The sequence below is a fragment of the Plutella xylostella genome, chromosome 22 (genome assembly GCF_932276165.1).
Source record: "Plutella xylostella chromosome 22, ilPluXylo3.1, whole genome shotgun sequence".
NCBI lineage: Eukaryota > Metazoa > Arthropoda > Insecta > Lepidoptera > Plutellidae > Plutella > Plutella xylostella.
Genome location: NC_064002.1, coordinates 7,446,222 through 7,463,342, shown reverse-complemented (window position 1 = coordinate 7,463,342; position 17,121 = coordinate 7,446,222). Strand labels below are relative to the sequence as shown.

General features: G+C 37.1%; 1 protein-coding gene across 1 annotated transcript in view; it reads left to right on the top strand.

Annotated features, from left to right (window-relative positions):
- The first annotated feature begins 273 nt into the window (after nucleotides 1-273).
- LOC105396440 (protein FAM107B) overlaps nucleotides 274-17,121 on the top strand; it is a 29,291-nt gene continuing 12,443 nt past the window's right edge. Inside the window, exon 1 of the mRNA XM_048628916.1 lies at nucleotides 274-447. The gene's annotated coding sequence lies outside the window, so the exon portion shown is untranslated. The remainder of the gene's footprint in view (nucleotides 448-17,121) is intronic.

Sequence of the window (17,121 nt, the reverse complement as noted above, 5' to 3'; positions counted from 1 at the left end):
GATTTTTATTCAAATAGCACTAAGCTGAGACTGAGCTAGGTGTGTTTTTGATGCATAGACACACACTTTTAGGTGCACATTGAAAAATAATCCTATTAGTTAACTACTACTAAGAAGTCCTCTACAAAAATTTTATTTTTCTACATAAAAATATACAAGAAATCATGAGAACAATAAAATTTTAAATGAACCAACATCAAAAAATAATCTTCCAGGTTAGAATGATTTTCATAGCTTGCCACACTAAAATTGCGCGCGCTGCGCTAAAGCGGAAATCAGTTTTGTTTATCTGTAGCGAACCCGCGTAGACGGTAGTGTTGCTTGTTCCGTGCTAACGCGAATCGATTCAATCCAATATTTTGGTAATTTATATTGTTGTGTTTGCTCTGAATTATTTTGTGAATGGTACAATAACATAAGAGTGCGAGGAAAGTGCTACAAAAATTTGTAAGTGCCTATCCATTTAAGTATGTTTTTAAAATTTTCGGTGTTGCGTTGCGCGCAATATTTACATCAATACCTTTGTATGAGTTCAATCGCTTCGAGATATGTGCTTACTTACTGATAATGTTTTAAACCGCCACGATAATTCCATACTTACACCGGTAATTTATAACAAATTTCACGTGGAAGGAAGGAATCTAATTATGTGGTAAATAAATAATACGGTCATTGTCATTGATACCTGCTGCGTGACTGCTAAGTACCTTACAGTAAGTAGTGAGTAAAAAGTAAACACTAAACAACTGAGTAACTTTTAACCACTGCTATAATATTGTAATGGTCATGTGTGAAGCCTATGATAGCAAAGTCTGAAACTTAATGACTTCCGCAAATTGACCTATCGTTTTTCAATGTATTTGAACCTATTGCACTGTATTTCAACTTAGATTATTTTTAGGGACCTAGGGCAGCTAAAGTTAGCCAAACCTCATTGGAATGAAATGTCTCTAGATAAACAGTGCCTATGTAGTTATGTATACCATAGTTTCATGTAGGTCAGCCGGTACAATTTATATGCAAAATTCTTGATTTCAGACCTAAGTAAGGTACTAACGCGATCCAATTTATATGTATAGCTATATTTACGTAATTAATCTGCTTAGGGCCCGACGCGACGTTGTTCTAGGCATTCCCAATAACACCCATGGTGGTACCAGGTCCAGGGTACCTAGCTAATTATTTCTCCAAAAATGTCTGTGGTTAGGTACACTAATAACATCATCAAGTCATCAGATAACTCTAAATAAAGCACCATGATGAATATAGACATCATTTTGCAACAAGTAGTTAACTTACCTATAATGGTACATCTTACATATACCAAAAGACCTAGAAAACCGAGTTATTCATAAACACACTCAAAATAAAATTATACTTAGTACCTATCCTAGATCTTTGTAGTAGGTACTTATGAGCTTTCCTGATTATGAATAACTGAGCATACAGTGTAACAGTGTATAGTAGTAATCGTCTAGACTCGAATCGTTGATTGGATTATTACTCGTAGATACCTATCGGCGCAGCGGGACTATTATAAATTTTAAATCTACCAAAGAAAACAGTATTACGCGTTCAATGCATTTAATTTATTTGTTCACTTGGTTATATGATCGATAAACAAGGTTTTCAGAAAAGCAGCTAATCCATCCTAATCACCCAGAAATTGCTTCTGAGCTTTGAAGTATTCCTGAAACCTGCTCGGGTATCAAATTCCCACCACAAATTTTAAAGGTTGCGTAAGGCGACACTAAATACCCTGCCCCCAAGGCCGCAGCTGATCTTCCAACCCGTGGGCTCATCATAAGCCGGTTACGCCGTCCTATATCACCGGCCACCTGCGCAGTAGGTTATAATCCTGTTAAGGTGGCCGTGACACGCTCCCTATCGCATTCTATTATAGCCAGTCGAGAGATCCGCGTGCGATCACAGAGTAGGTATACAACTAGTGCGATGTGCGACTGGTCGGAGGGCCGCGCCCGCAAGCCCGCCGCCGCTATACTGGAGAAGCTGGCAGTCTATGAGAACGGTACGAGTCATAAAATGCACGTCCACATCCTGTGCTAGACTGCTGGCCCCGTGCTGGCCCACTTGCCCGCCGCGGTGACAGGTGCCGCCGAATGCACCTGCATCGTAAACTTGTTCGTAGTTCGCATTCATGGATCATGTCTTTGGATAGTGCGGTTTTGTGAATTCATTATAACAACCTTCCGAATAGCAGTGCCGCAGGGGTGTTTGAATTCGATGCGTCGATGTGGGACTATTTTGCCCGAAATGGATATTCGTGGTTTTTTTTCGTCTGAGTCGTGATTCCATGAAGAATTAATCATCATCAATCGTAAAATAAATCGTTGTCAAATTATGCACTCATTTGTCCGTAATTATGTTCATCCCGTAACATAATAAAGCACCAAATTATATCAAATGGCATCTAGTTAAATATCTATTTTTCAAACTGTACACATATTTTAATAGCTTGGTACTTGGATAATACTATAATGTAATTATTACATCACAGTGCTGTCGAAGCAAGCATGTCCCCTTTGTTTTGATTTCGATTCAACATTTTTACATATTCATGTTAGCATTTCATTGAGCATGAATAACAAATTTCTCCGTGGACTACAGCTATAGCATGCAAGAATTTCCTACGCACGTCCTTAGTATAACTTTCCATGTTACTAATTAGGCCCAGCGTTTTATGATCGAAAGTAGGTGGCTTTAACCCGATTAATGTCTGGTTTCCTTTTCCATTTGTCCGTCGTTTGTTGTCATTCCGGCTTGTTGTCATTTGGCACACATTGTCGTGATACGAGCGCGGAGCGTGGCTAAACAAAAGCACCTGCCAACGCTTTCACGGTTCACGATTACGTTATTTGATAAGTGACACACAGACATAGTGTCCGGCGGTCACTCGATACCCTGTGTCACGTACCCGCGTGTTTGCATGCGCTGATTATTTTCAGACTTCTCTTTGCGAGCTACGTAAGAGCACGTAACGCTACGCAATATATGGTGTTTTCAATTTGAGAGTGCGAGGCGGCACTTAGAGGTCTTATTCATATAAAACCGCAAAACTAATCAGTCATCTCGGACTAAAGTTGCCTAATTGCTATGTTGACGCGCTATTTCAAAACACTTCGTAATCTTTTAACGCACTTTGGAACTTATTCTCAAAAACCGCTGCATCGTCCAACACGCCATTAGAGGCTCACGAGGTACTAATGGGCATAAATAACTGAGCGTTAACAAAAAAGAGTTTTTTGTATGCATTCCTGGGGAGGCGGCAAGGCTTTGTTGCGGGTTCATAATGAGTGCTTGTTCTCACGTCCACATGAATGCGAGTGGAAGCCTCGGCGATTAGCTGCGCACAGTATGCTCCTTGTTCTGGAGGGCTACTCTATACTGACGAAAAACGAACGAAGGAGATCTGTCGTGGAATCGGCACGTTTAATACAACGAGATCCAGTTGTGGCTGAGCAGTAGCTATTTTTCGTTTCAGAGAGTGACCCCTCTATGCCGAAGGTGACGCATGACGCAGCAGCACAACATCGGTTTATCTCGCGAGTAAACGCCTATTATCGTGATAATGATCGGGGAACGTTACTATCGTGCATTGTGCACACTCGACTAGCTGTCTGCAATGAATGATCGAGTCTTCCGCGTAAATACTAACGTTTATAAAATACGTAATAATAATCTTGACTGGCCTGTGTTTTTATTCATAAAGTTATAGTTAGAACCTATTCACTTTTCATTTCCTCAAGTTCAATATTATGCGTACTATTAACATATAAACTTTATTGACCAATAGCTATTCCTCTATTTTTTTATTAAACATGAAATGTCCCGACCTTATTTAGCTAGAGTAGCTCTTTGAGTAATATGTCGATATAACTACCCGCTCCCGCCCGCCCAGCGACTTGAGTCTTTGCCAAGACTCGGTGGGGGCGGGCGGATCCACAATTTCCAGAATACGTATGACCTCGGGCCTATTTTTTACTTAACCCGGCTGCGAACAATCGGTAATGCTGTGGGAACTCTATTTATAATGCTATTATTACGTGTAATGACGCAAAATTCATTGTTAGGAAACTCACGTTCACGCGTTATTCTTAACTAAAATAAAACAAATGAAGTTCTTCAGTAACTTTTTAAATGAGAAAATCTCAATCAATGCCCCTATTGGTCAGTCCGCACGCGTTCGAGGAACGTCTCAATACTCTCAATCCGAAAACTTATCGGCCAGGGACCCCGGGGTCCTATTACGTATGCACATCGCGGTATTTGGCAAGACAAAGGGGGTCAATCCCTGGATACCATTGCCAACGCGCTGGGTGGCGATCATTCACTCCTGCAGACTTTAAACTTGATCGACATCGCTTTCGTCTACACTGAGAATTAATCAGGCTTTGTTAGCAATTTAGCATTCAGGTGAGACATTTATAATTAAGTGACGAATATTAATTGTTCGTGATTTCACAGAGAGACTGATAGGTACAAAAAAAAATGTCGTTATTCCAAATTCAAAAAGGGTATGGAATGGAGTAAAAGTACAGTTTGTTATGCAGTTTGCATAATAATGAGTTACATTATCACGATACAACGTGTGTATTTTTAAAAGCGTGAATAGTTTAGAGAGATATACAGTATAATAATATAGTTATTGAACGATGTTGAACAAACTTCATATTCTTCTGATTTAAGTACGTTTACAGTTTGATCTTTCTGAACTAAAATGATTTGTTAATTTAATACTATTACAATTTATTATTTAACATACATTGAAGGTAGTTTTTTCATCCTTAGACTGAAACTAAGAACATAAATAGCCTGAGTATATTGCTATACTTGCTATCATACAACTAGGTACTTGCTTATATTCTACTTACTAAAGAATGACAAAGAAAGTGTCGGAATGGTCATGTTACGACACAAGGCCATAACACATTTGTCGCAATTCCTTACGAGAGCGGATCTAAGTTGATCTTATACCGTAACTTGTGATGTATGCCTGTTAAAGTGCTTCTTTTCTTTTACGTTCAAATTTAAAAAGACTCTTCCTTGCTTTTGTTCATGTAGCCGAGATTACATAAATCGATAATCGTCTTTTAATCGGTGGTTTGTAACAAGTACGAGTGAGACTGTATGTCTAAAAAGTGTACTTATAATAAAATGTTTTTCCTAAAAGATTTGATAAATACCGACCGAATATTGATCGTTTTTTTCCTAGGACTGTAACATTTAGTTCACTCAAGCAGGTAGGTACTACAGATTAAATAGTAAAATGTATTTTGATAAATGAGTACCTACTTACTTAGATTTAGTATAGCATAAATGTACGGATATGTTGATAAAAATATCATCCTAGGCTAATATCAAAGTTTAACCGCTAGATATTGCACAATACTGCACAACTTACCTAAGGTTTCGTCTAATGAAAGTGCTTACCTATTTGTATAGTGCGTAGAGGCATAGAATAGCACTATTCTATGTATTATTGTTATTATTTATATGATATCAATGAATCTTACAAAAGGTCATGAACCGTGAAGTACTAGTTCTTAAATATATGTAAATTGTGAGCAAAATTGCAGTAAACTACGAGTATACTCGCTCGGTTAGTTATTGAAAGCGAAAGCATAATTGCCCACGCCGTCAGAGGAAACAAGGGATATTCTCACTGTTAGGAAATATAACTTGATTGGATATGAAAGGTTTTAATTGACGTTCGTAACAAAGAACGTTATGAAACGATGACGGTACTTTAAAAGCTAACATTTAAAGGAAATTAAGTTATGATTAATATGCTAATTGTTTTATTTTTATTTTTGATAAGTACCTACCTAATGCTATTACTTGCACATCAATATACTTGCACATAACTTATTTACAATTTCACAAAAAATACCAAATATTTGATTGAGCTTATCTGAATCGTTTTAATTTTTAAATTACTCTGGTGTAGGTACATCTATGGCACAGGAGAAAATATTACCAAGTTAAATATAACTGTGTACTTACCCGATAGATTATGTCCAGCGAAGAGGTTTGTGATTGGCTGACATCAAAAATATGTAGCATCAATGTACCGAGTCTGAGACTAGACACACATCATTACTTGGTACAAGTACCCTTCACTTGACTAAAACCGGCTTAGTGCGATATTGAATTCTGTATGTATACTCCATCGTAGGTGGTATACTTGTATATTTATATTTATTAGGTACTATATGTTTAAATAAATTAACGTAGCCTACCTTACCAATAATTTATCAATAAAATAAAATAAAATGTTGAAAAAAGCCCGGTAATAGGGTCGCTTACATTATAAATTTTCTACAAAACTTGAAAGTTGAAAAGCGTAGTTGAAAAGTTGAAAAGCGTAGTTTTTTTAATAAACCTTAGAGATACATGAAGATTTCCTTCATTAAAACCAAAGGTTTCGGTGGCAATAGCAATACAAGCACTTGCGCACGCCTCGTCTCTTCAGAATTTCGTGTCATTGAGTGGGGCACTTCAGGACTTGTTACAACTTACCAAAGCTGGAAAAATCTCAAGCGGCCTTTTGAGAATGTTGAGTGGCGTTGAGTGCTCCTGCTTGAGGTAATACCTTCTACCTGTTCAAATGAGAGTGTACGTATCATATCATCGATGTTTTTCTTAAATGCACTCGCATGCAATGAACAAGTTCCAGTGACGTATAAGGTACGGTAATGGCAGGTGGAACTTTTTCATTGCTCGAAGATAAAACAAAAACAAAACTCGTATTGAAAAAGATTGTCTTTTTTTGTTTTATCTGTTTTAATGTTTGGACTACATATTTCTACCTTAGAAGTATATGACCGATTTTGTTATCTAGTTACTTTATATTACCAGTTTTCACCACGAACAAGATCAAAAGGAATAAGGAAAAGCCACTTAACCGTTTGATCTATTCTCGACTATCACCGTTTATGATCCTCCGCCCAAAACACCTATCTACTCGACCATACATGCTAATGCCACCCAGTTCGCTATAAAGATTCAATGGTGCGGCAAACGGAGCCACTATCGGGCCAATAAATACAACATACGCGTAAGTGTATTAAAAAAAATGCGTTGGGCGGGCGGGCGGCTTTCGCCCTAGTGTCGCGAAAACGTCTACTAGCGAGGTCATCGCCCCCAGCCCTGCCCGTGAACGCGGCGACCCTAGGGCTGCCCCGGACGCCCCGGCCGCATTGTTATCGATATTGTTTAAAAATCTCTTGAGATATTGTCGCTTGTGGGTGTCCTTTGTTTTCCTTGGAGTGGTGTTTTTTTGTCCATTGAGCATCGCGTCCGGAGGTGTGATTTTCAATTGAATTGGCTGCCGGAGATATTATCTTTGTTATCATTGTGCGAATATTTTAAAGTTTTGTAATAGTTAATATGGAATACATTTTATATAGGAATATATAAAACGGTAGACAGTCTACCGTTAGACAGTAGTAGTAAAAGGGTTTCCGTCAACTCATAATGGCCCAATTAGTTCTAATTATGAGCCACTTTATCCATTCCCATACCCGCCCTAAAATAATTAAATATGAAATACGTTTATTAATTCGTTCATGCTTCCCTACCCTTATCGGGCTTGGCGGAATAGGCGACGCCGGCAGAAATTCTACGTACAAGTCTACGTATTGTGAGTTGTGACGTCACTGTACAGTCACGGATATATCTTGTTTCCAAGCGAACATAACATAGCATGTGAATAATCTTATCCCGAGCGAAGTAAGAGTGAAAATTGAGTTGCAAATGATACCGAATCGCTGCTACGCACCATTAAAGTATTACTTACGAATAACGCGTTCATGTTGTCTCCTTTGATATCAGTCTTCCTTGTTCTTTTGGTCCTTCCAGTTTATACCCCAGTACCAAATATGACGTGACTTTATGCATAAGCAATAAGTATGTAAACTAGAGAGCGTTTTATGCAGAACTCGTAGTATTTCAGCAATTCTCGTACCAAAAATATGCCTATGAAATTCAGTATATTTCCTTGTCTGCTGTAGGATGTTTTTGAAAATGATACCAGGAAGTAGGTATCTAACAAATATGATAAACATTAATGTGTACATTATACCTACTGATAAGCATTCGAAAATATTTAATTCATCTGCTGAAACAAGTAGGAAATCCTTTATGAATATGACGTCGAAAAACAAAGGAACAGCGTTTTGTCGAGGACAAACGGGAAGCGCTTGCATTTGTTTTTCTGTGAACTGTTCAAAGTGAGGGGCACGGGAGTGTTGAAACTGTTTTCATACGAATAAAAATGTGTGTCCTAATTGTCGACGAGACGCAGGCAAATATACACTCACAGATAAGATAGCACATGGCACAGGATTTAGTAATCAGTTACACTGGCTGCGCGTCGAAATTACGTTTATTAATTTATTTTACGTATATTCAGACAACGAAAAAACTTTGGAATAAATCAACAGATTCATTACTTATATATTTATCATTTTAGTCTATGGTTTAGAGTTTTAGACATTATGGGCCTTACCACAAAAACTACGATTGGCGCTGTCAAACGCCTACAAAATCTGCCAAATTTCGTTTTAAACACTTGCTAAACAGTGTTTAAAGTTTTTTGTGGTAGTACAGCTTAGCTTTTACTACCAGTGGCTTCCTTTTACTTCAAAGAACTTTTCTGATATTTTTTACGCTCTTTACAGAGCTACCTTGCAACTAGCCATAAACGATGTGATGAAGGCATTCTAATCATTGCGGTCAGCACTATTAAAATATTGGGAGCACCCATAAAAGCCTGTAATATTATGTTTCTTGGTCGGTGGGCTCGGCAAAGAGTGCGTATCGCAACAGCCACTACCATGTTTGATCATATTGAGGTCGATGCTATCAGCTACTGTCTATAAACCTTACAATATAACTTGTGGTTGTCATGAACTTGTGATTGGAGTTTATGGTTTTTAAACACTTGCGTAGGTACGACTTGAGTGAGGAATAATGGGCCGAAACTATATTGAACTCTTTACGAAATATTATTATATATCTGTCTGCCCAAGAATATTTTTTTACGGGTATCATATTACATCATAACATCATCAAGTTTAAAGGATTAGAGAAACAAATTTACAACATACTGCATAATCACAGTTTTATCAGCGAATAATTAATTAAAGTTGTAGTATTGCACATTGCTCATGCATCGTAAATCAAAGCAATCCCTGTTTCAAATTAATCCTTGATAAGTTTATGCAAATATAGTCACGAGTCTCTCTATGGCCGGTCAGTGGTCATCTTCGATCTTATTGCAACGGTGTTTAAGATGATATTTGAAAAAAAGTTTAAATAAAATTTGGCTGAAAGGGTTGGGCACGTGACGCGGTTATGGTGTCCACTTACAGCTTTAAATTAGGGTATGCAGATATATATGTATGGGATATCTCCGTCACTCAGGGTCAGTAGGTAGTGCCCTTGCAATCAACGCTCGGCGCCCCCTTGAGTTTAACCCTTTCCTAGTCACACCCTAGTTATTTTCAAACGATGGGTAATCCATAATGACACGCTAGTCCGGATTATACGTATGATTCATGGTTACTATTTGTATTTTACACTTTCTTTGTTCGCTCTAATTCGCGCCCAAAACAGTAGGTAATTCAAGACGCCTCGGCTCGCTAGTTGAACCAATGAGTTCCTATTAGTTTTATTGGTCGCATTAAGTCGCTGCATCTCGTTTGGTCGTCCCAGTTGACCTCGACAAATGAGGCACACGGGAACTGGGGCTAATGCCATAACTGTCATCGGCTTTAATGACTTGTGTACCCGGGTGTACCCGCATCAGGAAGCCGGCCATTGATTGCAGCCAGCTTCCACGAGGGTCCTCATCTATTACATCTGTCATCATACTCATCGTTTGTCCGCGATGTAACACGTTAGCTCTGCACTCTTCCTGTGTTCCTGGTATGTTGTTGTACCACTTATTACGTGGCGGAGGTGAAGTATTTCTGTCAACATGCATACACTATGCATTATTATTATCTCTAAAACGTTTCTATTGTAATTTATGCACCATAAACATTACACCCGAAGCTTGAAGACGCGTGCTTCGAAAACCTTATGACTTTACTATTATTTCTTTATAATTTTCTTTATTCAGACATGGACGCCCGTTGCGTAACTGTTACGGCACATAAAGCGGAATGAGAAATTCCCATTAAATGTTGCAATGACTCCGACCCAATCGGAGCCGAGATTGGCCTGCATATGCCATTTCGGATCATAATCAGAACTCTATACTGATTTCACCTTTGAAGTAAATAAACGGCACATGCAAAGCTAAAATCGTACCTATAGTCTTTTTGCTAGCAATGTATTGAAATTTTTCCTCAGTTGAATATGGAACAGCTTTTGTCAGCGCCTATAGAATGTTTCCTACACACGTAACACTATAGTTTTTTGACTCCTGTCTAATATTTAGAGGTGAAGTTAGTAAGAATGCATTGTATGCTAAGCAAATTATTCCCCATGGTGTTTGTTATTGCTGCCAACACCAGTTAGTTACTGACACACATGAATAATGCGGCGTTTGCGCAAGATCTTAGTCTCGCTAATATTGATTGCGTAGACATTTTCAATTAGCATAGTTTTCATTATTGTTTTCGTGAGCCGCTGTCGGTGCAACTACAACGTTTTGTTCGTGTTTGCGTTAAATTAAACAAACAAAAATATTTCTGCTGCAAATTGCATATTTTTGTTACAGGGTATTACGAGCATTTTAATTACGTCCATTACGCATGTTAAATTAAGCAGGAAGTTAATGTTAACCAAAGTACTTAACTAACTCTTAGTACCTAGGTATTTCGTGTCAGATATTAATTACTAACGCCTACATAGGTTTAGCACTGGTAGCCCAAGTAAGCAATTAAAACAGAAGTTCATGATATAATTTATAAAGTGAGAGCTTAGAAAGCCCTACGCTACCTAGATTGCGTAGCAAAGATTTATTTGATAATTTAGAGTCTGATATTAATTGTACTATCTATTCCATTCATCTCTTTATCTGAATATTAATAACGTATAACATGAATATATCAGAGGGAAATTCGATATAATCCATATCTCAGTATCCTATCTTTGTTTATTTTTTGACTATGCCATTTTTTATTAATTTTACTTTAAATTTTAAAGCTGTGGGTTTCACAGGGACATAGGCAACGTTGTGCACGAAAGGCAAAGTAGGTACTTTGTTTTATTTATGCAAATCGGACTATACCAAAAATCACTCTACGGGAAAACTTTTTGAGGCGAAGCAACAGCTAGTATGTCAATAAACGTAGCCCTTTATCAGCCCGACCTCAGTCAGTAGAACGTTTTGTTTGTTCAAGTCTCTTTATGTATCGGGTGACACCTCACGTAGCGTACAATACATAGAGTGATATATTGTGTTGATGACTTATCTGCATTCTATGTTTTATGTTATTGAAAGGGAGCGCATGCATAGTACTTGGCTCACAAAAGCTACTAAAATCCTCTGAATAGGATAATACTTTATAAATTTCAATATTTACATGTATGTCGCTAGGCGATGGAGCTAACCCTTTTAATTCTAAACTAAAATTATCATAACTTTTGATTAGATAGGTTTTTCTTCGATTGGTATAAGTATAAACATAATAAATATTCTTACTTGCTTATACGTACGATACTTATTATGATAATACATATATCTCAGTACGTACATAAAACATAGTAATATTTTGCATGTTAGCAACTTTACTGTGACACTGATGTCGTAGTATAATCCGTTTAGGCAAATAGGTCGGTACTTGGCACGATAGGCTGTAAATGTTTTTGGAACATCAGCGTATAATGGATTAATGGACTACTTATTAGGGGCATTATTTTATAGGTTATAGATAATATTAATAAGCGTTAAGCATTCTAAAATATACAAAGTATAGAGTTCAAGTAATCGTTTGAATGTCTTGTGTTTTAATATAATTTTCAGTTGTAAAGCATACTAATGTGTGTATATGTATATTGTAGGTATAATTCATATTGCATACATAGCCAACTATCCTCGGCCAGAATCCAGTAGCAGGCATTCATTCCATTACAAAATTCTCAGAAACTGTACAGCTAAAATGTAAAAAACACGGGAAAGGGAGCAAAATTCAAAACTCGTGCTTTGAATTCCGCACAGAGCTTCTGCGAGTGAAAACTAAGAGGAAAACTTGTACGGAGAGTGTGCCTCCATAGTAGCTGTATGAAAGAAACGCCAGAGAATGCTTGCAGGATACACCTTGCTTCTGAGGAGGTACTATGGTACTTACCTGCCTCTGTTGAAAGCTGCAGGTTGAATAAGGCTGGTTGTTTTAACACTAGTTTTTCTTCGCCATGTTGGAATAGGAAAATTATTTCATCTAAATCTAATAATATACAAGTGTAACTTGATCCAATACCAAACCTTTTATATGTATATTTTAACTATCAAGTACATACTTATTTCAACGCACGATAAAGCAACGTTAAACGTATTCATGATTGAAATCAACTAAAAAAACGTTAGTCTAAGACGAAATTTTCCGCCGACCTTCAGCGCCGTTTACCAGCTTACACCACCCTGATAAGCTGAAGTAGCCTTCAGCTGGACGGTGACGTCAATAGGTCTGCAAACGAGCTGGAGTGGCCTTGGACGAGCGTTCCGTATTGGAACAGCTAAAAATACCACGACATGGGATAGGTCAGAGGTCGGAAAATACCATAGAGCTTTCCATTACGGGAATGGGTGTTTATTTTGAGATGGCCTTTGCGTGTTATTTTAGGCTGTCTGTGATTTCCAGACGCTCAGGTGTATTCGAAGGCCTTTACAGGGTGAAATTTTTATCGGTGATTTTTCCCTATTGTTCTGAGAAGTTACTGATTTTTGTCTCTAATTATAATTGACTATTCCGTCAACCATGATATAACAAATTATTGGCTTTTAATGAATTAAAGCTCTAAGCTACTAGATCAGTCTGCGTTTCATAATCGATTTGCAACCGAAGATAATATTCTAATTTGTTAAAGTAGGTAGTTTAGCAACCTTGGCGATTAATGAAGATTGACGTGACGATGACGGTGATGCGAAAATATTGATGGATAATTTGCGAAAGGCCACATGTCATTTTACGTGAACTGAAAGGCAAATAAAGGTCAGCGTTTAAATTTTAACTAATGTTTTTCCCCCAAACAATAGGCTTTCATTGAAAGCCTATTATTTTATACCTATTTACGTCAAAAAATTATATGTACTTATACGTTAATTAATTAATTTACACAATTTAATTATATAGTTAGCCGGAGGGCTATTTGAATAACGCATATCTATATATTTTAATTCCATAATGATTAGAAAAACATTTTTCTATAGTCAACGAACCTGTAAAAGTTAGCTTTATTTATTTTTACGCTGGATAGGAATGGGTAAAACAAAAATAATGCAAAATGACGTCTTGGATTAATCCTTGGTAAAGGAATAAAAGTGGACATAAAGATAAAGCTAAGCTCACTGTTAATATTTGCGAATATCGTGTAAATATTTTATGTCGAGATTAGTATTCAAGATAAAAGAGGCTCCGAATGGTAATTAAAATATGCATCTAGACTTCTAGAGCTATGGCCGGTCGGTGACGCTGTTTATAAATAGATTCCTATTTAGATATGAATACTTCTGTCTTTTTATTCCTTTATCTTATATACGGAATACAGATACATTTTAAATAAGTCTTATTAATTACTTGATAAATTGTTTCTATTCATTGTAATATCCAAGTTACTAATTACTACAGTCCATAAATAACTCATAAGCTACCTCACCTTACGCCCTTAGAATTCATACACACACGCACTCACGCCTTGTACTAATGTACTCCCTTGCGGGGTAGGCAGAGGTGCATTGCTGCACCCACTTTTCGCCAGAGTGTTATGTTAGTCCCAATGTAATAGGGGGCGGGGGCCTATTGCCATTTAACGGGCACATCCAAGACCCGAGAACAAATATCTGTGTTTAAACAAATATCTGCCCCAGCCGGGAATCGAACCCGGGACCATCGGCTCAGTAGTCAGGTCACTAACCACTACGCCATTCGGTCGTCATTCATAATATAATACAAATTATGGCAATTAAATTAACTGGTTCAATGGATGTAACTTTTTTAAAATATCATATCGCCAATAAGGAAAACGTTTAATTGAATAGAATAATAATCTTAATCAGTTACTAAGTACAGGTAACAAGTTGCAAGGCAATACGTATAATTGCATGTGTGATGTAGGTTTTCTCCAAACCCGTAGATACTGATGTTTGGACGTTTATTTCAAAGAAAGTTAAGTAAGTACCTATATATTATGCTATTCAAATAGAATACAGTAGATTAGACTCATTTCGATATTGTATACATTTGCAAATATTTTTCTTCAAGATTCGTACGACAACCTTCCATATTCCTATTTTCTCGGAAAAATCGTTACAAAGGCAACCGAGACGCAGTTCGCTCATATTGGATTCTGGCGAAGGCCTTGAAAGCGAACGAACCTTCAATATCTGCGTCCTTCGACCTTGGGCCGCGAGTCGGCTGGTTCAATACTCCGTCTCGGCTTGTTTAGGACCACTTTCAAGGGCACTTCAGATGAAAACACAAATCACGGAGAGTATCATTGTTCTTTGTTTCATTTTGTGACTTGATTTGAAATATTGCGGATCGTTAAGGTGATATATTTGTAATCGTTCATGTTGAGTTTTTTTTTTGAATTTTCACAAGCGCTGATCCAAAACATTCACAATAGATATGAATTAACTAAGATCGATATAGAAATAATGTGCTACTTACCATCTTATTCTATGTACATAAAGTACATATCTATTAGGTCATTATGTTCATATGAGTAACTACATAGGTACTACTTTTTAAGAAATACTTACCATAATTTAATTATAATTAGTCGAATAAAGCTTTTTTATTTTTAACTTACTTGGGTAAAAAGTTGGACTGCCTGTAAATATTAGCTCAATCGACTCTATAAATTTTCACAGTTGAATTTGTTCATCCTAAGCAAACCAAATACGTCTTCCAAATCTCTACGGGTTTTTATAACTAGTCTAGTATCATAGCGGCGCGACGTTAGTTTATTGTTATTGTTTATTATTCCTTTCTTATGAGTTGTTTACTAATGTCTATTTTAATGTTTAATACAAACATAACTGGCTATAAAAATGTGGCGACCAGACACGTTAGTTTAGTGTCTGATGGCAACTCGCGGTCCGAGGTAGCGGGTGTGGTGTTCTTTGAAGTTTCAAACTTATCTTAATCTAGATTAAAGTATAAGTACCTCTAGATATCGTGATAAGTGTTGGGGATTGAAAATACACACAGAGGTCTGGTGTTTGTAATGATTAAATATGAGAACATTGAACGTACTTTTTGATATCTCTCGATACGCACTTCTTTCTCAGCCTTGCTGTTTCTGCCGTATGTTGTATTAGAGCTGTTATTCTGAAACATTCGCAGGGACATACTTAAAAACATAAAACAACTATATATACTTACACCTAATTAACTAATAATATTGTAGCGGCTTCTTTGAATTCTTTATTTAGCTATTTACGTATAGTTAACTCATCGTTATTACTTATTGATTTATAGCTAACAAAATCGATCCATCATAAACCGTATCGCATTTTCCCGGAAACAAATGTGACTTTTGCTACAAAAACACTACATACATACAATACAACATTCTCTATCTATTATTTAGTGACTAAACGTAACCGTCGACGTAAATGTAGAGTCATCGTGACAGTAAACTGCTACTATAGAAACTGTACATCTCCAATATTAAATAATATTGTCCTACATTAGTGTACTTACATGTATAGGTACTGAACTACTGACTTAACCTACTTATTTATTAACATGGTTCGTAATTGCTGCCGAATAATGTAAAACTAATAAGTACCTGCTTATATTATACCTTATATTATTTATGATAATTATTTTATACAATATACTGTTACTGTACCTATTTAGGTAGGTAGATGAAATTGAATCACTGTGAAGTGGATGTGGAAAACAAAATACTAGCACAATACCAATCAATGCATTCGTCATGTAAAATATAAACAAAATGCATTGTTTTTCATTAGGTGCCCACTTGATGAAATCATAAAACGATTATTACCCGAGCGGCATAAAAAAAACATTGTACCTAATTTAAATGCAATATACAAAAGCGAGTTTTCAAACAAAAATAAAAGTCAATTAACGCTTTGATATTCAGGTCTTGTGAGTAGAATCCGGTTTTATCAATAACCGGTCCTCGGTATTTGCGATGAGGCGAGATCCAAAACCAAAATTCGGATGCATCATGCAACGAAGACCGCATGAACGTTTAGTGATCGCGAAATTGCAATAAAATTATATAATTCCTTAACGCCGCGATCGACCTCGAAATGCGAAACAAATCATTACCTCTACCTATCTTGAATCTTATTTAGTAATGTTTTAATTTTTATTGAAACGAGTTGCGACAAAATGTTCTAATACCCTACTTTTATTAGATGCAAACTTTGATGTTAGGCGACCTCTAGAGGACGATGTTATTCAGGTCCAGGATTTATAGCTAGCCGTGATCCGCATACCTAATTTGACTTTTATTAGCTTTTGTTTTGTTTTCCTCTGTGGGGCACGAAAACCCTGGAGTGAGTGCAAAACATAACGAGAATAACAAACAACACCCACTAGGGGAAACTTGTGCGCGTAAAACTGCATAACTAGTTCAACATTGTTAAACTTATCCAAGGGTTATGAAGCAGTTAAGTGATAAACTGCCCAGCGCAGTAAATGAATTTTAAAAGTTCATAACTCCACCGTTTCCGTTTGCCCAAAGTGGTAGAAATGAGGTCGGATTGTGAATATTGTGATAATGAGCAGAGCTGGGCGCTCGCGCTGAAATATTGCTGCAAGGCGGAGGCAAACTAGCTCAAGCCGAGATTGCTCCCCTGAACAATTCCACGTAAATACGCAGTTATTGTCCTGGCGTCGAGCGCGGGAAGCCCCCTGAAATTACCTGTGGGGAGGACACAATACAGCT